The sequence below is a fragment of the Acomys minous genome (genome assembly GCF_964271855.1).
Source record: "Acomys minous genome assembly, chromosome: 2".
In the NCBI taxonomy this organism is placed as follows: Eukaryota; Metazoa; Chordata; class Mammalia; order Rodentia; family Muridae; genus Acomys; species Acomys minous.
In genome coordinates this window covers 68,618,705-68,642,037 of record NC_140484.1, presented here as the reverse complement: position 1 = coordinate 68,642,037, position 23,333 = coordinate 68,618,705, and the positions used below count along the sequence as shown (strand labels likewise).

Below are 23,333 nucleotides of genomic sequence, written 5' to 3'. Positions count from 1 at the left end.
GACAGACAGACAGACAAACAGACACAGAAACAGAGACGGAGAGACAGAGACAGAGAGACAGAGTTGTCATGGAGGGAAGAAAAGCCTCTGTCTAAAAGCAAGTTACAAGTCACAGCACATCACTGAGGGAAGAACTTAAGGCAAAAGCCAGGGAGACACATTGCTTTCTGCCTCGTGCTTAACTAACCAGCTTTTCTAATACTGCCCAGGACCACCTGACTAGGGAATGGTGCCTCCCACAGCAGGCTAGCTTCTCCTGCACCAGCCAGCAACCAAGACAATATCCCACAGACACACCCACAGGTCACATCTCAGGTGACCCTAGACTGTGTCAAGTTGACAACTAAAGTTAATTAGGACACAAAAAAAAAAATAATTAGGTGAAAAAAAATCAAACTTCTGCATAATATAAGTCCAAACTCAATGCCAGACTAAGAAATGATTTACAAAATGCACAATAAAGAGTGAAGGCATCTATTAAATGAACAGACTTTTTTAAGACAAGAAAAAAAATGCCCTCTTTTAAAACATGACAAGAAAACAGAGCAGCGATTGTTAAGATGGAAATAAACTTTTCTGATATGTACAAAGAATAATCAGTCTCCCTAACATCAAATGACGTCAGATGCAGTGTCTTCCCTGTGAGAAAGCCTAAGGATATGAAAGAGGTACTTTTAGCCAGTGGCAAAGACAAACACACCCGTACACGTCTGTGAGACTGAAGTTCGGGCAACGTTTCTGAGGAAGAGTTTTTAACAGATGTCAAACACACTTTGGAAATGTGTTTGGTTTTTATCCCAGGAGACTGATGCCCAGAATTTGTCCTAGGGAAGGAAGAATGAATGTACACACACACAAAAAAAAATTGTTTTCTAAAGCTCATTGGCTTCCTCGTGGATTATAATAGTGAAAGACAGGAAATCAGCAGAAAAGCCAGCCATGAAATCACTAAAAATAAGGAGCCAAACAACGCACCAGGACACAGACATGACAGCCCTGACAAAGTTTAATGACATGGAAAGATGTCCACAGTAAATTAAGTGAGGAAAAGCATATTGCAAAGTAGTACAATTTGGTGACTTTTTTTTTTCTGTAAAAAGAAAAAAAAAATCCAACTGGTTTTGACATAAAGAAGCATCTGGAAATATGGACTCTAAGGTGTTAATGGAAGTTGTTTCTGAATTGGTGGGACTGTGTGCAAACATGCTCATGCACTCACACACATGCCTTTTTATATTTACTTATATTACCTGCATTTTCTGAAACAGTCGTGTGCTTTTTAAACAAAGAGAAAATATGGTTCTAATGACAAAAATGTATATACCATTAAGACTGAAAATAACACAGTAAAACAATAAACATTCTAAAAATAAGAAGAGTAGAAAATGCAGACAAAATAGAAAATTCTGTAAAAGAACGTTACAAAAAATATGAATGAATTCCCACAAAGACATGGAAAATCAGAGCCACCAAAAAGGCTCAAGAAGATAAAGGTGCTTGCTGTTTTGATCTCTGAAACCCACGTAAAGGCAAAAAGAGACACCGATTTTATTCCACAAGTTGTCTTCTAAACTATACACATACACCTTGGCACAATCCCCCAAACACACATCATATACACACAATAATAATAAATAAATAACTTAAAGATACTGAAAATTGTCTAGCATTATAAGTAGTAAAACAACTACAAAATCAATAAATAAGAAGACACAATTTTCTAATTAGCTAAAATATTCATGTTAAAAACTAGCCAAGTTCTTTTTTTTTCTATCCATAAATATTTATTCAACTAGACAGTGGTGGCAATGCCACACATGTACACCTTTAATCCTAGCACCCAGGAGTCAGAGTCAGAGGCAGATGGACCTCTGTGAGTTCAAGGCCAGCCTGATCTACAAAGTAAGTTCCAGGACAGCCAGGGCTGTTACACAGAGAAACCCTGTCTTGAAAAGTGAGAATCTATAAACTCCTGTGACTTTGTTTTTACATATTCATTTTAATATTTTAAGTGTGTGTGTGTGTGTGTGTGTATGTGTGTGTGTGTGTGTGTGTGTGTGTGTGTGTGTAGTATGTACATATGCAGATGCCCTTTGAAGCCAGAGGCGTTGGCTCTCCTGGGGTTGGAGTTATAGATAGTTTTGTAAGCTGCCCCACATGGGTGCTGGGAACCGCACTTGGGTCCTCTGCAAGAGCAGTACATGAGCCTAACCACTGAGCCACCTCTCTAGCCCTATTCCCTCCCTTCCTTCCTTCCTCTCTCCCTTCTTTCCTTTCTTCCTTTCTTTTCTTTTTGTTTTCTTGAGACAGGGTTTCTCTGTTATCCCTGGCTGTCCTAGAACTCACTTTGTAGACCAGGCTTGAACTCAGAGATCTGCATCTATCTGCCCCCTGAATGCTAGGATAAAGAGCGTGTGCCACAATGCCCCGTTTCTCCCTTCTTCCTTAAGCAGAACATAAAGAACACACTGTCTCTGATCATCCACAGGCCTCCTGGAGACCACTGGTGCTGCCTCCCAGGTACAGCTGCAGTTGCTGCAGAAGGCGGCACAGCGGGACAGGGGGGACAGCCAGAAGCCCATGGTCCTCAGTGCCGGTAGAATCTTGCTCCTTTTCCCACCCTATAAGAGACCTGTAAAACTGTACAGCCCTCTCACCTGTAGAGAAAAGTGTACTTCTTACACAACCAAGTTGACTAGGAAAGCAGAGAAGGAAGCCGAGCTCCATGTTCTCTCCTGCCACCCAAGTGGCGTCCTCAGAAGCATCCCTGCATTGTCACACTGCAGCCTCCAGGCTTGACACAAATATAGACATTGCCAGCCTGCGCCATCTTTCTTGAAAACGGTGGGCATCGGTCAGCATCTGCTATCAATAAAAAGGCTCTATGGAGTTTAAAAAACCTGTCTGGCCTCAGTTGGTGCTTAGAAAGCTGTCTCCTGAAAACTTTCATTCACAGGATGCTTCTAGAAGGTCACCTATTACTGTTTACTCTTCCCTATGAAGCACCCACAGGTGGCGTGTCTCTGCTTTTAACACTAAAATGGTCCTTTCTGGAAAAAATGAGCCACCGCACAACCCCAAGACAGTACGACTCAGAGTCACCGGGGAGCTTGGCAGATACAGTTTACTTGTAGATGTGGTCCACTTCAGGGTGGCTACACCATTGCATTCAGTGGCATCTGCCAATGAGCCCCAGTCCTCACATCTGTACATCGGGCACAACACTACTCTACATGGGTCCCTCGTGAAGAGACAATGGATGCACACATAGAGCTTGGGGGGGGAGTCCTCTTGTCAGCCTGCTCCTTCCGGAGATGCCAGTTGTCACCTTTCTGCAGCTCTCCTTTGCTCCGAGAAGAGGAAGGTCCTCACTTGTTCCCACCCACCTTCACCTGGACCCCTTTTTCCTACTACCACCAGGCCTCCGTAGGGCCAAGTAGCTTCCCTGTGTCCGGCCTTGGCTCCTCTGCTGGGCCATGTTCTTGATTTTATGCCCTAAGTACCAAAACATGCCCCTGCCCCCATCCTGAGACCATTCCTGCCATGGAGTCTGGATCTGAACCCCGGAAACGGTCGAAGATGCTTCAGACTGGTTCCTTCGGCCCCTTACCACGTCACCCCCCCCCCCCACACACACACACACACACTCAGGCTTTCGGGTCACTCCCACCTCCTTCACTCATTGACCTCAGTCACTCCTACCTCATCCCCACCCCCACACAGTGTGTCTAAGCCCTTGCAATTCAAACAGGGACATATATTAACTCTGACCCCTCTCACCTTCAAGGAAAGGGGGGGGGGAGAAGGCAACCGAGGCTTTCGGCTGCTCCACCCCAGTCCTAAAGGAAATGGCTGTCCCATAAATTAACAGGAAAACACTAAAGCCCCTCAAGCCAGAACACGGCAGACCATGCCAACCTCGGGGAGACAGAGTGGGCCTCAGGCTCTGCCAGGCCAGCCTGAAGCAACTCACTCAGTCTCCACATTCTCTTGGGATTAGGCTGTACGTTCCCTCTCGATTTAGAATATTCCAGATGCCTGAGTGCACTCACAGACTCTATACAGAGCCCACCCTCCCATGTACACTGAGGCCCCTCCTGGGAATGCTGACTCAGAAACTGGCCAAGGCAGCCCCAGGAGGGAAATTAGTCCCCCTTCCTGTCCCCTGCATCACTGTACAGCCCATGTGGCAGTAATACGACACTCAAAGCCACACTAACAGTTTACATATGACAGAGAACAGAGACTGTAGCCAGGGAGAGGGGCGCAAACTTCCTATCCTTCCAGCAAGAACACCACGGGCCAGTTCCCATGCACGAGAACGGAGTCTCCAACACCCTGGGCTATGCCGTGGGGTTAAGAGTGTCATGCATAGGCTCAGAGGGTATGTGTGATAGCCACAGGGTCACCTTGAGCCGGTTTCTGACCATTAGCACAGTAAAACCATGGCTCATTTCTGGTTAGCCAGGCTGGTCACAGCTCCCAGGATGCCTACAGCCATGGAGGAAGCCTGCCTTGGTGCCTCGGAAGAGGCTGAGAAGATGCCCTATTATGAATTGTCTACAAGCCTCGTGCCTCCCCACCCCCCCACCCCCTCCCCCTGGAAACTGAGTCAGCAAACACACAGCCCAGGCACAAGGATGATGAGCATAAGGGCTCCTGTAGCCCAGGGTGGACAGCGCCCAGTAGCTTTGGACTCACCTGGGTACTTGTCTCAGTTAGAGTTTTATTGCTATGAAGAGACACCATGACCACAGCGACTCTTATTAAGGAAAGCATTTAATTGGGGCTGGCTTTACAGGTTCAGAGGTTTAGTATATTATCGTCATGGCAGGAAGCATGGCAGCGTGCCGGCAGACACAGCGCTGGAGTTCTACATCTGGATCAGCAGGCAGCAGGAAGAGAGAGTGAGCCACCGGCCCAGCCTGAGCATCTGAGACCTCAAAGCCCACCCCCCAGTGACACACTTCCTCCAACAAGCCTGTAACTCTTAATCCTTTCAAATAAAGCCACTCCCTCTGAGCCTGTGGTGGGGGAGGGGTGGGGGGAGGGCGGAGAGCTGGCCCCTGCATTCTGACATATGGCCAGCTAACCTGTGGGCATGTTTGAGGAGGTCAAGTAACTGTTGCATCAGCACCAGCCAGGTTATCAGTTCAGGGGAATCTGGGGTCAGCAAGATGGCTCCGTAGGTAAAGGGGCTTGCTGCTAAACCCAAGGACCTGACTTTGATCCTCCAGCACCTACCTACATGGTAGCAGTAGAGAACCAAGTCCTCCAAGTTGCCTTTTGCCCTCCACACATAAAAGGCTATTTGCCAACCTTCCGTTCAACCCTCAGGATCCACACAGTGGAAGGAAAGAACCACCTCCACCAAGTTGTCCTCTGACCTGCACACGCACACTGTACACACACACACATGCACAAACACAAAAACAAGTGTAACTTTAAAGTATTTTAATGTGGAGAAATTGAATCTGTCCTTAAAGCCACCAAGAACAGGATGCAGGGAGGGAGAGCCCAAGAATAGCCATGCCTGGCTCCAGTCTGGCTAAACGTGAGCCATAGTCTTGCATGCAGAGCCTCATCTGCTCTCTCCATGACTCTGAGTGTGGCTGGAAACACTGGTTTTGTAGCCAGGTAGCCACTGTGCCATGTAGTGGCGCTCAGCTCTCACTAACAGAGGACCTTAGAGCTGAGCGGTGGTGGCACACACCTTTATTCCCAGCACTCCAGAGGCAGGCAGATGTGAGTTCAAGGCCAGCCTGGTCTACAGAGCAAGTTCCAGGACAGCCAATGCTACACAAGTAAACCCTGTCTTGAAAAACAAATGAACAGACTGAAGAGATGGCTCAGTGGTTTAGAGGACTGACTGCTCTTCCAGATGTCCTGAGTTCAATTCCCAGCACCCACATGGTGGCTCACAACCATCTATGAGATCTGATGCCCTCTTCTGGCCTGTGGGTGTATATGCAGGCAGAGCATTGTCTACATAATAATACATAAATAAATCTTTCAGTGGGGAGAGAAAAAGAAACGAACAAACAAAAAAGACAAGGCCTTGTTTTTGGGTTCTCATCCACTTCCCACAGGGAAACAAGGAAGGGCCTATGACAAAGTCAAATCAGCCATATACACGTAGTTTTGCACCATTTTTAAGAACTGTTAAATTATAATATAAATAAATATTGTTATTAGCTGTGTAAGTATTTGTTGACAGGGAATGGGATGGTTTGATCTCACTCTGCAGGCTGACAGCAAACTTGTAGAAATCCTCCTGCCTCAGCCTCCTACGTTCTGGGGTTGCCAGCATGAGTCACAAACGCTAGGCTACACTTACGGAACACTTCCCTATGTGGCTTAAGCCTAAGGAAAGCCTGAGGCAGCCTCTGCTCCAGTGCCTGCATCAAATTTTTAGGCTCTGCCTGCTTCATCTTCTTCTTAACCTCCAGTCACCTTGTCCCTTGTGTAAACCCTCACAGTCTCCATGCCTAACTGCGGGGAGCTCATTTGAGACTTGAGTCCCCCGTCTCCTCACACATTGCCAACCTGACTGCCCTCGCTGTTTCTACGGCTGGTGTCCTGCAAAGTGGGCCACATGGTCCCGGTTCCATAACACGGTTAGCTTACACGGTTGTCCCAGAAGCCCTCGCTCTTAGCATAGGTATCTCGTGTTAGGGTTCAGTGATCTGCAGAGGTTTCTTTTTTTTTTTTTTTTTTTGTCCTTCTTTTTTTTGTTTGTTTGTTTCTTTTTGTTTTTGTTTCTCGAAACAGGGTTTCTCTGTGTTAGCCTTGGCTATCCTGGACTTGCTTTGTAGACCAGGCTGCCTCTGCCTCCCAAGTGCTGGGATTAAAGGCGTGCGCCACCACGCCCGGCCTGCAGATGTTTCTTGTGAGCATGGAGAAACTGTACACTGACTGTGGAGGAGAAACACAGCCTTGAATCCAAATTGGCCTGGTCTTAGTTCAGAAGCACCCAGGACAGGGAAGGGGACAGTTAAGGATCAGGGATCAGGACCTGGCCCTTGACCTAATTCCTGTGTAGAGAGAAGAGCTGAGTGAGGGCTTTAAATCCAAGTTGCAAGTGACCCTGGGCCAGGGCTAGGCCAAGCAAGAATCACCCCCCAAGCCTGGTCATGTTTGTGTAGGTATGTACACTTACTCATGCAGGTGTACACACATACGAAGGTCAGAGGTCAATGTCTGTGATCTTCTTCTATTGCTGTCCACTTTGATTTTTGAGACAGGGTCACTCACTGAATCTTAAGCTCGCCAGTTTGACTAGACTGGCTGGCCAGGAGGCTCTGGGATCTTCCCATCTCTACCTCCTCAGCACGGCGACTATAGACACTCTGCCATGCTAACCGTGGGTGCTGAGGATCTGAACGCACAGCTCCATGCTTGCGCAATTACTTTCTTGACTGCTCCATCTCCCAGCTCCGTTGTTCATCATGCTTTTGGTTTGGATTCTTTGTTGTGTATGTAACACATGCTTGGCCTCCATCTCACGTTCCTCCTGCCTCCACAGAGTGTGTCCACCCCGAGGACTGGCTTCTCCTCCCTTCTGACCTTCTCTGTGCCTTCTTGGGGGGACATCTCGGAGTCCTCAAGGCCACAGCCATGCCGTAGACTCCTTTGGACAGAAGGGAGTCGACCTGGGCTAAGATGCAGGGCTACTTCTCAACGTCACTTTGCAGAATGTGACGCCCCAAGGAAGCCAAACCTTTCCTCAGAACCTCTCTGAAGTGTCGCTAGCCTGGATGATTTAACCTGATGGGAGCTGCCGGTCAATCCACACCAAGGGATGAAGCGCCCGTGACAGAAGTGCGGTTGACAGACTGCAGCACGCACTTGAAACTGCTCTGCTGAGTGGGAGAAGCCAGACGTGAGGGCCACATACTGTGTAGCCTAGCCCTCTGTGTACAGACTGCTGAGAACAGCCCATTTCACAGGGCCTGAAAGTAGATGCTGACAGCAATGGCTGCCCCCAGCTGAGTGAAGAGGGAAGCAAATGTGTGTAAAGAGGGGTGTGAGGCCTAACTGATGCTGGGGGGAACAGGATGAGAATCTTTAGAGAGGATGAAAACAGCTCAGGATTCTCTGTGGTCGTGATACAGTGTGACACAGTGGGTGTGGCCAATGCCACTGAAATACAGTTGTACATGGATAATTTTCGGCATTTTGTGCTTAAGACAGGGACTCGCATAACCTAAGCTGGCCTTGAATTCACTATTGTAGCCAATACTGCCCTTGCATTCCTGGTCGTCCAGCCTCTACCCCTTAAGTAGTGGCGTTATAGGTGTGCCACCATGCCTGGTGTAGGGGGTGTTGGGGCTAGAACGCAGGGCTTTGTGCAGATCAGGCAAGGACCCTAACGCTATTGACTAAGCTATGCCCTCAGCCCCCACATTGTTAATTTTATTACATTTAATCTTAAAATTTAAAAACCCTGGGTTGGCAGGAGGGGGGAGGGTGTCCTCAGAGGCCCTGGATTTAGAAGAGGCTATTTGTCCCCTCAGGCAGAAAGATATCCCTCTCTAAGCTTGTAAAACTCTCAAGGCTTGCTGGTAAGCCAGGACTGCACTCAGGCCCTTACCATAGGCCCAAAGGAAAGAGAGAGGGGGGGAGGAGTGAGAAGGCAGACAGGAGGGAGCATCCCCAGCTGTGCTCTGTGCTCAGGACCAGCTTGCATGCCCTTGGGCACAATGCTAAGCATCCCTAAACCTTGGCCTCTCCTCTGTTAGAAGCAGGAGTGGTGAGCGTAATGGGTCCCAAGTCCCTCACAGCAAATGGAACCGAGCAGTGGAAAAGCATCCAGTGTCATCTGTAATTACTTATGACAGTGGATTCATTGGCTAAAACCCAGGAGAAGTTGTCTGAACTATTACAAAGAAAACCCACACAAGGCCGAACCCAACACTGTAGGGAACCTCAGGAAGCAACTACGTCCAACTCTCAGCCTTCTGGGGGAAACTGACAAGCAAGGCTAGGGGACCCGGAAGCAGTCACGTGGTTCAGAAGGGCTGTGGTGGGGGCTGATTCCATACCAAGCTCTCTCTCATAAGGCCTGCATAAACGGAACAAGATGGGCAAACACCTGCCCTCAGGGAATGTGCACTCTTCCTCCACTTGGCAAATACTCAACAGCTGATCATCCCACGATGATGAAATGAGACAGGGCCCCCACAGCGGGAAGCCCAGAGCATTTATGATGTGAAATAGCATTGACACATCTGAACCAAAAGGGGTCAGGTATCCCAGGCCACCTGCCTAGCTAGCCAAAATACTGCTGTTCTGAGTCTGGCGCTGTCCCATTGGACTAGCATCTACAATGCTAGATTCCCTAGCCTTGATGTAAGCCCAAGTGCTAGATTGCTGGTCAACCCAAGAAAGAGCAAGGCACAACCTAGAAGGAAGGAAAAAGGACAGAGGCTTGGGAACAGAATAGAAAAATGTTCATTCTAGGCCAGTTGGGGTCAAAGAGGCAGAATGTCCAGGTCCTGAGGAAAGCCAGGGTTCTTGGCCTCGTGAGGAGCTGGGGAAGACAGCATAAGAAGCCTGCGTCCAATAGCCAGGTGGTGGTGGCACACACCTTTAATCCCAGCAGAGAGGCAGATGGATCGCTGTGAGTTTGAGGCCAGCCTGGTCTACAAAGTGAGTCCAGGACAGCCAAGGCTACACAGAGAAACCCTGTCAAACAAAAAACAAAGCAAAACAAAACAAAAAACAAAAGAAGAAGAAGAAGAAGAAGAAGAAGAAGAAGAAGAAGAAGCAGCCTGCTTCCCTACCCTCGTTGTCAGGATACAGGTAAATCCCAGAGGATGTCACGGTGACAGAAGATGAGACAATAGGTCACCGGTTCCAGTGGTTGCCTGGATCCAAGTGAGACCAGATCAACCAGACAACTGTCCAGTCAACAGCTCTTGGAACCAAGAGTCAGTCATCCTCACAGGCTCCTGTGGGCCCTGGGACTCCAGACAAGTGTGTAGGGAAGGCAAGTGCAGACTTATCTGAACAAAAGACATCCTAGTCTGGGGACTGGGGTGGCAACCTACCCAGAGAGGAGGCAGCAGGAGCGCTAGAGTGTTTGACTGGCAGGTAGCTGCTGTGCAGGCTGTGGGCGTACAAAGGAAGTCGGAGCGGGTGGAGGGGAAGGGGAGCAAGGGGAAGAGCAGGAGCTAGGAAAGAGCAAAGGAAGCTGGGGTCAAACACAGAGGAACAGCCATCCTGTTCACAGCCCCAGCAGCCTGTGCCAGTCCAGGGCTATCCTGGCATTGTTCTCAGCCTCCTGAGCCTGCCCACAACTCATCAATACCCCCTTTGTGGCTCAGGTACAATCCCAATCCTTCCTCTGTAGGCCCTGTTGTGTCCAGAGGCCTGGCAGCATCTGATGCCCCAGGGTGAAGTGAAAAACTGGGAGGCAGCTTGTCCTGTCAGCACCAGAAGCCACAAACAACCAGCTTATCACTGCCCCCTTTGTGTGTGGGGAACAATGCGCCCCAAAGAGCCCAGCCCCCAGAGAGAGGAAATTGTAGGACAATGACCAACCCCCACTTCCTAGTTGGCATGGAAATGAAGGGGTAAGAGAAACCCCAGTATCCTGGAGTCTGTGACCATGTTCCTACCTGCAAGGTGTCCATGGCCTCCTAACCCGCTCCTGGAGGAGCTTAGCCTGGCCACGTCTACCTGGGACCCCAGGCTGCCGATGCACTGATAGACTTGTGGTCTCCATGGACCCTGCTTGACATGGCTCTCTGTCACCACTTCCCATGATCCCAGTGCTGCTGTGAGTTCTGTCTCCCTCCTTGCTCCATTTCTCCCAGCTGCCCATCTGGGCCCTCCTACACTCCACATCTGGATTAGTCTCCTGGAACTGCCACAGCGAAAGTGGCCGAAATAGCCGGCACTCACTGTCTCTACTCGGAGGTTGGAAGTCCAAGAACAAGATGTTCAGAAGGCGTGGCTTCTCCTTGACTTGCCAATGGCCACCCTAAGGCTTTGTCTCCCTGTGGCCTGGCGTGGATGCCCAGCCACATATAGTGTTTGTTCTTCTTCTTGTCAAGACTCCAGTCCTACTGGATGAAGACAGAACTCCAAGGACTCATGCAACTTTAACGGCCTTTCCAAAGTCCCAGTTTACAAACACGGGGCCTATGAGGGAAGGGAGTTCCAGCACACAGCTTTGGAGGGATACAGTTCGGTCCTAAACAGTCAGCAGTAGAGTCTGTCCTTCTCCAGTCTTACTAGAATGTTCTACAGGGTTGACCCACACTACAACCCTCATGATCACTCCAGTCTTATTGAGCATTTTTTCTTTTCTTTTAGTGTGTGTGTGTATGCGTGCACGTGTGTAGGTCAAAAACAATTTTAGATGTCATTCCTCAGGAAGCTTTCCGTCATTGGCCTAGCATTTTGCCAAGTCGGCTGGCCTAACTGGCCAGCGAGCTCCAAGACTCTGCCTGTCCCCACCTCCTATTGCATCATCGTTGGGCTTACCGGCGTGCATCACTGTGCCTGGTTTCTATGCAGATCCTAGGGACGGTACTCAGGGCCTCACACTTGCAAGGCAAGAGCTCACCCACTAAACCATCTTGCCTAGCCAGGACGCTGTTTGTCTCACCATACTATCCGGACAGTGTAAGCTTATTCGCTTGCTGTCTTGTGCCCTTGACTGAAATGCAGGTTTACTGCAGGCAGAGGTCCTTTGTCTGTGTCATTTGGCACAGAACCACCCTCCCTGGAACAGGGTCTGATACTCGGTGGGAGCTCAGTAAACATCTGTGGAAGAAAGGAAGGGATTGCTTCCTGCTTGCCACACTCTATTTTGGTCCCTTCCTAGATTTTAAAACTCCCTAAAATCCTGAGTCCAGCCCATATTGTCCCCAGATCTAAAACGTACCTCTAGGCCAACTTCATTGGGGCAGGGGCAGGATTCCCCCGCAGGCACTTGCTCTACATCCTTGAGTAGGCTCAGCACTGGGCTCTGGGCCTCAAACTCATCATATTGTACCTGTGACCGTATTGGTCACGTGAGGCTGGGAACTCTTGCAGGGCATGCGTGCCCCATCCTCTACACCCAGCACAGAGTCCGGCTCTCAACTCACATAAGCCTCAACTAAACAAATTTCACAGCCCGATCTCCTCTAAACCTTCATCTTCTTGTTCATTTATCCAATACGTAACAATGGAACATTTACAACAGTTTCTCAAGCCACCACCAGTGACCTTAGGGAATCTGGAAGGAAACAAGTTATATGTTTCATTTTGCTAACCCACAGCAACTCTACACTCCTGCCATTAATACACCCGCTGTCTTAGTTTCACTTGTGTTACTGTAATAAAAACGCCTGGACAAAGGCAACTTGACAGGGTGGTAATTTGGCTCACAATTCCAGATTACAGTCCATGAAGAAAATACAATGATCCTGGCTGATGGGAGTGGCGGCAGGCTTGAGGGAGGGTTCTCGAGTAGGGAAAGCCCTGGGAGGGTGGGACAGAGACCTGAACAATAAGGAGTGAGCAAAACAAAGAGTTGGGGAGGCTGTGGCAGAGCAAAGTCTTTGAGGTAAGCCTGGCAGGGCTGGTGCTGCCTGGAGGAGCTGTGGGGACAGAAACATGGGTACTGAATGCGAAGCTGGGTCAGGAGCTGGGTTCGTCCCTGAGGGATGCTAATAGAGCATCTTAGGAAAGTTGCTTAGCTTAGGTTAGAGCTTGAAAGTCGTGGTGGCTTCCAGGGGCATGAGGTAGCTTGAGGAGGCTCCTACAGAGAAGAAACGATGGCGTCTTGAGCCAGGAATGAGTGTTCCACAGGGGAAGGTGCTTGGTTGGGTTGGGGATGTTTGAAAATGGAGCAAACAGATCCAGCTAGCCTGTAGAGGATGAGGAGGAGGCAGACTACTGAATCAAAGTGGCCTGAATAACATAACAGGCACTGGGAAGTCAGGAACAAGTCAGGAAGGAACTCTGTTCCCAAGGGCACAGGATCAAAAGCCAGACTTCTGTTGCCTGACACTCAGTCTCTGAAGTCCTACCCATCCCAGACCTCAACCTCCTCTACTCCCTACGGCAAGCCCCGCCCATCCAGGCACACCTGTACTCTGAGCTCCCTCTGAGTAACCAGTGACCCACGCTCCCTTCTGTCTGCCTCAGCCTTCAACTCCAGCATAAGCCCTCCTCCTCCTCTGTGCTGGCTTCCTGTATTTCACAGCCTCCCTGCCCTGCAGGCCACCCGTCTGGTCTCTGTCCTCTTTCTGGTGGTACTGGTCCTTTGGGAGACAGGAGACAGTGCTCTTCAGAAAGCAGGTGCGTTGGTTACATTTTGTTGTTGCTGTGACAAAATACCTGATGCAAGTAACTTTAGGAAGAGAGAGGGTTTATTTCGCCTCACAGTTCCATGGCACAGGCAGATCATTACGGTAGAAGGAGCCAGAGTCCTGATGACATTGTGCCTGCCATCCGGAAGTAGAGGGAGGAATGCAGGAGCTCACTATGATTTGTCCTTATTCAACCCAGGACACCAGGTCATGAAATGACACTGCCCTCATTTAGGGTAAGGTGAGTCTCTCCCCACCTCAGTTAACCTAGTCTGGGTAATCTCTCTCAGACACACCCAGAGAATTGTCTCCTGGTTGGCTTTAGACCTTGTCAAATTGATGACCAAGACAAACCATCACGTGTTACGCATCTCTGTCCCAAGTGAACATGGAGCCCACTCTGGGACTAGCCTGCAACCATCCTAGATGCCACGCCTACTCAGTCTCTCTCTCTCTCTCTCTGCGTGTGGCCTTGGGACTGCCAACAGCAGCATCTTTTTTGAAACCTTTTACTTGGCAGCTCCCAGCTTCGATGGTTACCTGTAAATGCTAGTTATTATGAAGTGTGACATTCAGAAGTACCTGGGAAGGGGCTTGACATGAACGGCGCCTTGGGTCCCATCCCTAACCCCCTTCCAGAATGATTATTAAGTCCCGAAGTCCTCCTAAGGACACTCTGGATCCAAACACCAAAGGCAGAGTACAGCTTGGTTATCGCTTCTTTGCTCACCTTCAAACCATAGACAAAACCAAGTGGAGGTGTCCTGTGAATACCACATTACCTCATCCACCTTCTCCTGACAGGGAGGTGAAGGCTGGACGGGTCCCTGGGTCACCAGACCCTGGTTCTGGCTACTCGTCTCTCGTCTCGCGTGCAGCACCCCTGTTCCAATGGTTCTCCTTCAGTCACAGGCGCATCTCGCTTTCCATAAACACCGCAGCGTGCTTTCCGCTCTTAGCATGGGTGTCTGTCTGTTTGCCAGAGCTGGCTGCGCTCCCTGACCTAGCATATGGAGGCGGAGCTGCTTCCTTAGGTTCAAGATAAGAATTCTACCAGTGCTATTGCCTGGGGACCTGGACACGCCTTGAGTGATCAGACTGTCAGAGAAGGGCTTGTCTTTGTCGCAGTTGCTTTCCTGTCGACATGATGAAACGCACGGCCAAGGGAACTTAAGGAAGAACGAGTTTAATTCGGCTTAGGATTCCAAAAGAGATAAGAGTCCACCGTAGAAGGGAAGCACAGCAGCAAAGGGCAGACACGGCAACAGAAGCAGGCAGCTGAGAGCTCACATCTGCAAACGCAGCACAGAGCAGAGAGAGGGAAACTGGGAATAGGATGAGACTACATACTCCCAAAGCCCATGCCGAGTGACACACTTCTGGCAAAGCTGTACTTCCTACCCTCGCCAAACAGCACCACTAACTGAGGGCCAAGTGTGCAAATACCCAGGCTGAAGGCAGTTATTTCCTATTCAAACGACCGCATCATAGATTCGGGACTTATTAAGCCCCGACCACGGGAGTAGGGATGGAAGTGGAGCAGTTGCAGATACACAAGGCTCATCCTCCTGAGGAGCCAGGGGGACGGAGACATTGGCAGCTTCTCTGATGGATAAGGGCATCGGGGGAGAGCTTGGATGTAAGGCCTGATGCCAGGGATGTGACAAACGCAAAGACTCTGACATAGGCCCTTGGTTCTAGTGGAGTGCCCCTGGAGTGGGAGCGCAGCCCACTCTGTAGAGAAAGACAGCAAGGAACTGAATCCTAAGCCCCAGGGTGAAGATTGGCTTGGGCAAAGCCCAGTATCCCTTAGAGCCTCATTTGTCAAGCAGTGGCAATGCTTTGAGGGCTGGTACTAACTGGTTCTGAGGTTTGGAGAGCCATGCCCAGCACACAGCACTTGCCTTATAAATGATGTCTGTTAACAATGTGGGGCAAAGCCCACACCGTGAGCAGCACTAGCTCCATGGCTACAACAAAGCGGAGGAAGCTGCTAGCTCGCCCTGGATGGCTCACACCGCTATAAATACAACAGGCTTAGGAGGATTAAAAAAAAAAAGCTGCCTTGGCTCTGTTTTTACTTTTATTTTCTGCCACTCACCTTTCATATCAATTCACCGCGGCTAGGAACTGACTTGCCGGGCCCCCAGACCTGCAACGTGCCTACGGAACAGCCCCGCCCGGAGGGAGTCTTGTATGCTGAGGTAGGGGGTGAGGGACATTGATGGATGTGAAGGGGACCAAGGAAGATTTCACAAGCAGATAGATTTTTTTTTTCAGTCTATTGATTTTGGAAGGCCGCTTGCACAAGTCATCTAAGGGATCTTCCGGGAGGTCAGCCCACAGTGCGGCGCCTGGAAAAATGAAGCAGAACACTTGTTAATTCCTTCTGTGGCTCTGGGACCAGAGGGCCGTGCCAGGCCCTCCTCATCGGCTGCAGGGTTCATTCTACACCTCAGCTCCTCTGGGGGAACAAAGCAGAGCAGCAGCTCCCTGCTTCTGTTTCAAAAATGGTGAGTACACAGACAGAGCAAGAAGTCGCATGTTAGAAGTCACCCAGGATTCCACTCTCCCTGTCCCTGTCTCCTTTCTACTTAAGTGTGTGCTTTTAATATTTTTATGGTGGCTTGCTCAATGAGTCCGATATAAATCATATATATATATATATATTCTTTAAGGCAGTTTCGCTCTATAGTCCAGATTGCTAGACTAGCCTGGAACTCACTATGTATAGCCTAGGTTAGCCTTAAACTCCTGGTGAGTCTCCAGCCTCAGCTCCTGGGTGCTAGAATTATTGACATATAGTATAAAAGATTGCTGAGTTCAATAAAATTTCATGGACAGTCTTACCCTCTAACAGATGTCAATACCCGGGCCAGTGTCTTCTATTTAGACCAATGACACACTGGGGAGACTCTGCCAGAGTCAACCAAAGTCTTGACTGAAATTTCTACATTCTTCTATGTGGACAAAGCAGACTGGGACAGAAGGTAGCTGCAGTCTTTGGTCCAGCCTCAGTTTCCCCTCTAAACAGTAATGTTGGTTTGGAAGAAACATCTTTACCTTTTGCGGTGAGTCAAGCCGATCCAGGGTTGAACCTCAACTTGCCTACTCACTAGTCAATTCTGAGCAGCCAGACCTCACCAGCTCTTGGTACCCCCATATAGGACTGCTACCCACTTCGCTGGATTGATGCAAGCCTGCGTGTTGGAGTAAAGAGGAGGTCTCACCACCTCTGAGACCATGATACAAGGCTTGCTTCTCACTTCGAAGAGAAAGTTGGCAAACGATCCCCATGCCGTGTGCTTTCGTATGAATATTGGATGGCTTTCATACTTGCAAAAGGCTCAAGAAACTCAGTAGTATTTACTGAGGCATGGAAATTAGGTACACTAGAAGGAACAGTGCCCTGCAACATAGGCTGTAGGTGGGCTCTTTCAGGCTGTCTGGGTACCCCTGTGGCTGAGGGAGGTGGTCAGCACAGACTGCAAAGCCTGCCGTACCTACAGGGCTTATTCTCTGGCCCTTTCTAGAAAACATTTATCAGTCCTCAGCTTTGATGTCTGTTCTTTTTTTTTTTTTTCCCCCTTGCTTTTTCAAGACAGAGTTTTTCTGTGTAGCCTTGGCTGTCCTGGACTCATTTTGTAGACCAGGCTGATCTTGAACTCACAGAGAGCTGCCTGCCTCTGCCTCCCTGAGTGCCGGGATTAGGAGAGAACGCTAGACTTCTTGGACATTGGGTTTTCTGTCCTACACGACCCACACCTTCTGGATAAAATGAGAACTGCAAGTGAATCCAACTGGCCGGGCTATTCCAGAGCCCTCATTTTGCCCACGAACCTGCCCTGAGTTACCTTTTTGATAGAGCTGGCACATTCACGCTTTCCCTCAGTTACTGTCCTCGGTGTCTGCTGAAGAGGACCATGTCCTCAAACCCTCATTCTGAGAGAAAGAGAGAGAGAGAGAGAGAGAGAGAGAGAGAGAGAGAGAGAGAGAGAGAGAGAGAGAGAACAGTTCTCAGAAGACTGCCCCGAGATCACCTCTGGCATTTTGGGTCAAGTCACTCACCCTAGAAGTGTTGATGTCACACGGAAGCAGTAATGTTCACACCAGGTGTGTGATTGGCAGCTGGGGCAAAATATACATATGTCAGAGAAATTGACATGCTGGAAGCTATAAAACATTCAACTCAGTTCATTTCCGGGCATGGAGGAGTACTTGGTGGGCACAGGATGTTACCTGATGGTCAGAAAGGGCCCCTCCCTCTGCCCCATCCCATTCTCACGTCTCTGTTCACAAGGAAGTGCTGAGGAGATTGTTGGGGGCAAAGCTATAGAATCTCCCTGACTTAGCCGGGCGTGATGGCACACATCTTTAATCCCAGCACTCGGGAGGCAGAGGCAGGCGGATCACTGTGAGTTCGAGGCCAGCCTGGTCTACAAAGTGAGTCCAGGACAGCCAGGGCTACACAGAGAAACCCTGTCTCAAAAAACCAAAAACCAACCAACCAAAAAAAAAAAAAAAAAAAAGAATCTCCCTGACTTAAGGAAGGTTGAGTGGGCTAGTAGGATTACCACACAAGCTGAAAATCAAATCTCTGTGGGAAGCAGGGTCAGCTCCTGAGTCCAAGTCCCGAGAACCAAGGATAGAGTCACTTGGTGATGCCACTGCAGCCTTCCTGATTCAGGTCAGAGAAGCAAAGCTATTTTGAGAAGGGTCATGGTAGGCCATGGACAGGAAAGAGGGAAGAGTGACATATTGTATATGAGTGAGGCTCAGCCTCCCACTGAGGGTGCTGACTGAGAAGGCCCGTGAGAGCTTGCAAAGCTACCGCCGACTCCCCCCCTTGCTGCAGTCAAGACAGCCAGCTCAGTGTTTCGCACTGCTCAGTGGAGTCAAGTGTCAACCACAAAGCAGGCTGGATGCCTCCTGTGAGTAGAAAAACCACACAGACAAGATGACGTGGCTGCAAAAAGTGACCAGTTATTGGGCTATGGGGAGAGATTGCTTCCCAGAGTGCTTGCCCTGCAAGCATGACAACCGAAGTTCAGTCCCCAACAAGTTGCATTTTAAAAAAGCATGGCGTGCTACCATATGCTTGAAATGCCAGTGCTGGGGTGGCAGAGGCAAGAAGATCCATTGGGTTCACTGGCCAGGCAGCTTATCCTACTTGCTGAGTTCCAGACCAGTGAGGGATCCTATCTCAAAGAGCAAGGTACCTGAGAAACTATAGCCAAGCTTGACCTCTGGCCTGACACACTTGCACACACACACACACACACACACACACACACACACACACACACGCAAGCACACACACATACATGCATGCACTTCTATACCATACACAATACACAAATATATTAGCATATACATATAACATATATAAATAAATCACCCCTAAGTATGGCCATGCACATCCATGCAGTGGCCATGAGGGAACAAAGAAAACCCTGCCTTTGAGCAGTTCTCACCTAGGGTAGATGACAAAGTGCTTCTCTAACAGTGACTCTGGGTGACACAGTCCTCTGTACACTGAGGACACTCCGTTCCTCCCTCGCTTTCCACATCATAACATTTCACTTCACTGCCCTGGCTCCCTTGCTGTGTTAGTCTGGGCTTTCCGGAAAAATAGTCAAACAGTTAAAGAGGTTGGCGAGGCTGGAGTGCAGGGTGGTCTGGCAGCTGGAGACCCAGCAGAGTCTATTTTTGAAGTTCAAGGCTAAGGGACGTCCACTGGAAGAATACCCTCTGTTTGGAGAAGGTCACTTTCTTGTCCCATTCAGGCCCTCAATTGATTGCCCAGGGCCCACCCACGCTATGGAGGGCACCCTGCTTTTCTCAAAGAACATTGATTGAAAATGCTAGTCTCGTCCAAAAACCACCCTGAGTAATGTTTGGCCCCGGCTCAGAGCACCATCTCCAGCCAAGTTGACACATCAAGCTAGCCAACATAGTCAGCATATTGTGAGGACTGTCGAAGGGCAGTCCATGTTACTAGCCCAGTGCATGCTAGTTGGTCAGAGTTAGCATGCGTAGCATGGCAGCCTAGAGTTTCAGGCATCTCTTGCCATGATTCAGAGCAGGAAACAGCTCCAGGGGGGGGTACAAAGAACTCTGAGAATCTTCACTTAGCAGGGCGGGTGGGCCTGGGCTTTTTAGAACTGAAAAGCATTCTCAAGGGAACACTGCCTCAGTGCCCACATGTGCCGGGGGCTTTGCATGGCAGGATACAGGGATACAAGGCCAGGGACAGGCACTTATGGAAGGCCTTCGTGTACCACGCAAAGCGTTCTCTGTTTTTATGACAGAAAGCTGTTCAAAGCTCTTAGAAGCCCTGTTTGGCTATCCTGGCCTCAATTGGTCTCAGTTTACAGAGCAGCCCCTCAGAGGATACCCTCATTTGCTCTGCAAAAAGGCTCTCACGTCAAGACCAAGTTTATGAGACTTGAAGAGAAGTGTGGCTGTCCACTCCCGCCAAGGACTAGCTCCAGGAAGGAGGCGCCCCCCCCCACCCCACCCCTGACTCCCTCAGACAGGAAGATGCTGGGAGGCCCAACAGGCAGCCAGCCTGCTTAGTGGTAGGGAGCAAGCCCAAAATTTTCCAAGGAGAGAGCCAAGTGTGAAGGCAGCCTTCAGCCACTCCTTTCAACCCTCTGGGCAGCCAGGGCACATGGTGCCAGGTACAACACTGACAAAGTGACCCAGTGGAACCCTGGAATCAACACCCGGCCCTGGGGACCTGGCCGTGGGTCAGCAACACCAGGGAGAGTAGTATCCTGGGGTCCTGGGGCACTGTATAGGAAGCAGCTTTACATGAGGGGACAGGACTCCAGCACTTGCCTGTGTGTCACTTCAAGAGTGTCGCCAGGTGTCAAGCAAGACAGGTACTGCTGCTTTGCCGGCCGTTGCACAGAAAACTTGTCTTCGAGGACTATTGGAGCAACAGAATTGGCAGACTCTGTTGAAAGGGAACCATCATGGTAAGTAATTTGAAATACTCATCCTCTGCTGTCCTGACAGTGACACGCAGGTGAGCCCAGAGCCTCCTGTGTAGAGGAAAGGTATCTGACGTCAGGAGAGCGAGTCCACTCACATGTACAGTCCCTTCGTTCCTGGAAGCCAAACCCTTAAGACGTCTTCCAAAACTAGCATCTCTTCCTGGTTCCTCAGCTCTGGGCGGTTCCAATCAGTAATCAGTGGGTTAGCAAGCATCTATGTGTATGTTTGTCTACACTGCCCTGAGCCTTGGGGATAGAACAGTGAGTGAGTCGAGTCCAGAAACATCCCTCCCTTCGAAGACCTTGTTGGAGTTGGCGAGTCAGGAAATAAACCTGCCTGTAACATAAGTAAATTGCGTAGTGTGTTACAAAGAGGAACTGCTTGGGGGGGCCAAAGTGGAGCCGGAGGGGAGTGGACAATCGGGGGACCCTGGGAACAGGGGAGAAGACAGACAGGGTGTATACTGAAAAGGTGGGTACTCTGAAGTCTGCCAAAAATCCACCTGCCTCTGGGGCAAGTGTAACCAACTGGGGAACAGGAGAGCACCCCGACTCCCAACCCCCACCGCTGTAGATGAGGTTGCTTCCACCCAGTTTGCAGACCTGCCTGTCTGCATCCTGCCTCTCCCCTGCTGGCGTCAGCCCGACATTGCACTCCACAGTAGGCTCTCAGCTCCTCCCAGCTACCCGCTCAGCTTCCTCTCACTGGAGTTGCTCCTCAGAACCCTCTCGCTGGCCTAATCCTGTCTGCTTCCTGATGCCGGGAGACTTGTAAGAGGGAAGAAAGGGAATTCAGTGGTGAAGTCCTGCACGGAGCAGAGGCTTATTCAAGTGCGTGCGTGTCACCAGGTCCTCTGCTCAGGGTTCGAAGGCGCTGTTCTCCTTACTCCCTGACAGATCTTTTCTGTCACTCTGAAATGTCTGCCCCTACTTAATCCCTTGGTGCCGACCCTGCCGCCATATCCCAGTAAGTGTCTTATTGATCCAGGAGATGGACAAGGGCTGGCCTCCTGTTCTCCACCCAGGCCATCCAGGCTGCTCAGGCTTCCACATCAGGCCTTCCAGAGTCCTTAGCAACCTCAGGCTCTCAGCTTCTCCTCCTCTGACCTGCATGCAAGTCACCCTAACTTGGACACACACAGGTTGTGTGGACATGAGTGGGACTCAGCCCTGATGGCTTCTGGGAGAATCACTGGGAACACCCTTGAGACCAGCGATTCTTCGGCCGGTAGAGGTTGCATATCAGATAGCCTGCATATCAAATGTTTACATTAGAACTCACAACAGTTGTAAAACTACAGTCACGAAGGTAGCAATGAAATAATTTTATGGTCGGGGGTCCCTATACCATGAGGAACTGTATTAAAGGGTCGCAGCCCTAGGAAGGTTGAGACAACTGAGGCACTGTAATTGAGACTATTACACTCTTGGATCGCCACCCTCGGTTACAGACCACCAGCTAAGGACCCAGCTGGCCACTGTACCCTCCTCTCTATGCAGACCTAGCTCCTGGCATGCTCTAAGCTCCCTTTCTGACCTTCGATTCCAACTAGTTAATAGACATTCTCCCTCTGAGGCGGGGGCACTAGGACACCTGCTGTAGCCTCCAGCCCCTCTTCCCTCTCTGTACTATTTCCTGCCTATGAGGGGCTACGAGGAGGAGCGAAGTCGGTCACCATGATCAGTTTAGAACAATAACTAATCAGACGGAGGACTTGAACGTGGCTAACGACAACAGAGCAGCAAAGGTCAGACGCTAAGCTGTGCCTCTGCTGCTGAGCCCTGCGCTCCTGGCAACACATTTCACTTCTCTGGGCTGTAGGAGACTCGGGGTGCCAACATTCCCTCGCCTGTCACTCAGGCTCATAATTAGAGGCTCTTCACACAGTCCAGGCGCAGGCAGGCTTTCTGTGTTGACTAGCCAGTGAGGAGTCATCTTGTCTACCTGTTGCTAACTGTTAGAACCACAGGCTGGCTTCAGTTGTCACCTCGGCGGCAAATTCTTAGGAAGGGATTCACTGCCCACAGCCATGGGAGGCTTGTTTTCAGCTTTGCATTCTAAAAGAACTTGCAAGTTTACAGCTGTAATCGGGAGCTGCACGAGTAAAACAGGGCTAGTGTACGCCAGTCCCACATCCATCAGCTGGGATATCTGCCTCTACTGATGCCTCTTTCCTATTTTCTCCTCTCTTCTTCTCCCCTTCTCCTCTGCGCCCTTGCCTCTGCTCTTTTGTTTTGTTGAGATAGGGTCTCCTGTAGCCCAGCCTAGCCTTGGACCATACAGGAAAGGCTGGTCTTGAACCACTGCTTTTCCTTTTTCCTTCCTTCCAAGGGCTGGGATTTCAGAAACCACCACCCTTAACACCTGCTCACTCTCTCATTATCCATCTTTTTTTTTTTTTAATGCACAAACACGAGTTTCCCAACCTCAGAGAGATTCTCCTTAGTAACCACAATACAGTTGTCAAGCTAAAGAGTTTAATACGGAAGAGTTTAGTTCCTGTTCAACTCTGGTCCACGGTCCCAATTATTTCTCATATCACTGTGCCCCATTACAGCTCAGATTAGGCACTACATCTAATTGTTCTGGAACTTTTGATTCAGCCACCATACTTGTAGGAAGAGAATGGGGGACTAGAGAGGTCAAGTATCATATGTCTAAATGCATAAAGCTTAGATTTAAAAATCAACTGTTAATATGTTTTACACTCTTCCGTCAACAAGCATGCCCTCACGACAGCCTGGAGGCCATGTGTTCTTGAGCTCTGTGCTAGAACTGAAGGTGTAGGAACCGCAGGCTCCTGCCCTTGGCCTGTAGCATCTTCTCATCAGCTTTTCCCACCAGCCCTGAATGCCACAGGGGGTCTCACCTGCACACCTATGGAAACCCTGTCTGTGGACCACCATGGCGCTCAGTGTGGGCTCTGAGGTACCTACACTAGTGACATGATCTACTCTCAGGGGGCCCCCACACATGGAAGGAACTGCAGAGGCCCTAGAAATGAGTTCTTGGCTCTCCTAG

At 49.8% G+C, this 23,333-nt stretch overlaps 1 long non-coding RNA gene across 1 annotated transcript in view; it reads right to left on the bottom strand.

Annotated features, from left to right (window-relative positions):
* Window positions 1–14,518: 14,518 nt before the first annotated feature.
* The window catches only part of LOC311581733, a 34,275-nt gene continuing 25,460 nt past the window's right edge, over window positions 14,519–23,333 (bottom strand). Inside the window, exons 3-4 of the long non-coding RNA XR_014773870.1 lie at window positions 17,379–17,438; window positions 14,519–15,664 (exon numbers count right to left, since the gene is read on the bottom strand). This is a non-coding gene — a long non-coding RNA (uncharacterized lncRNA). The remainder of the gene's footprint in view (window positions 15,665–17,378; window positions 17,439–23,333) is intronic.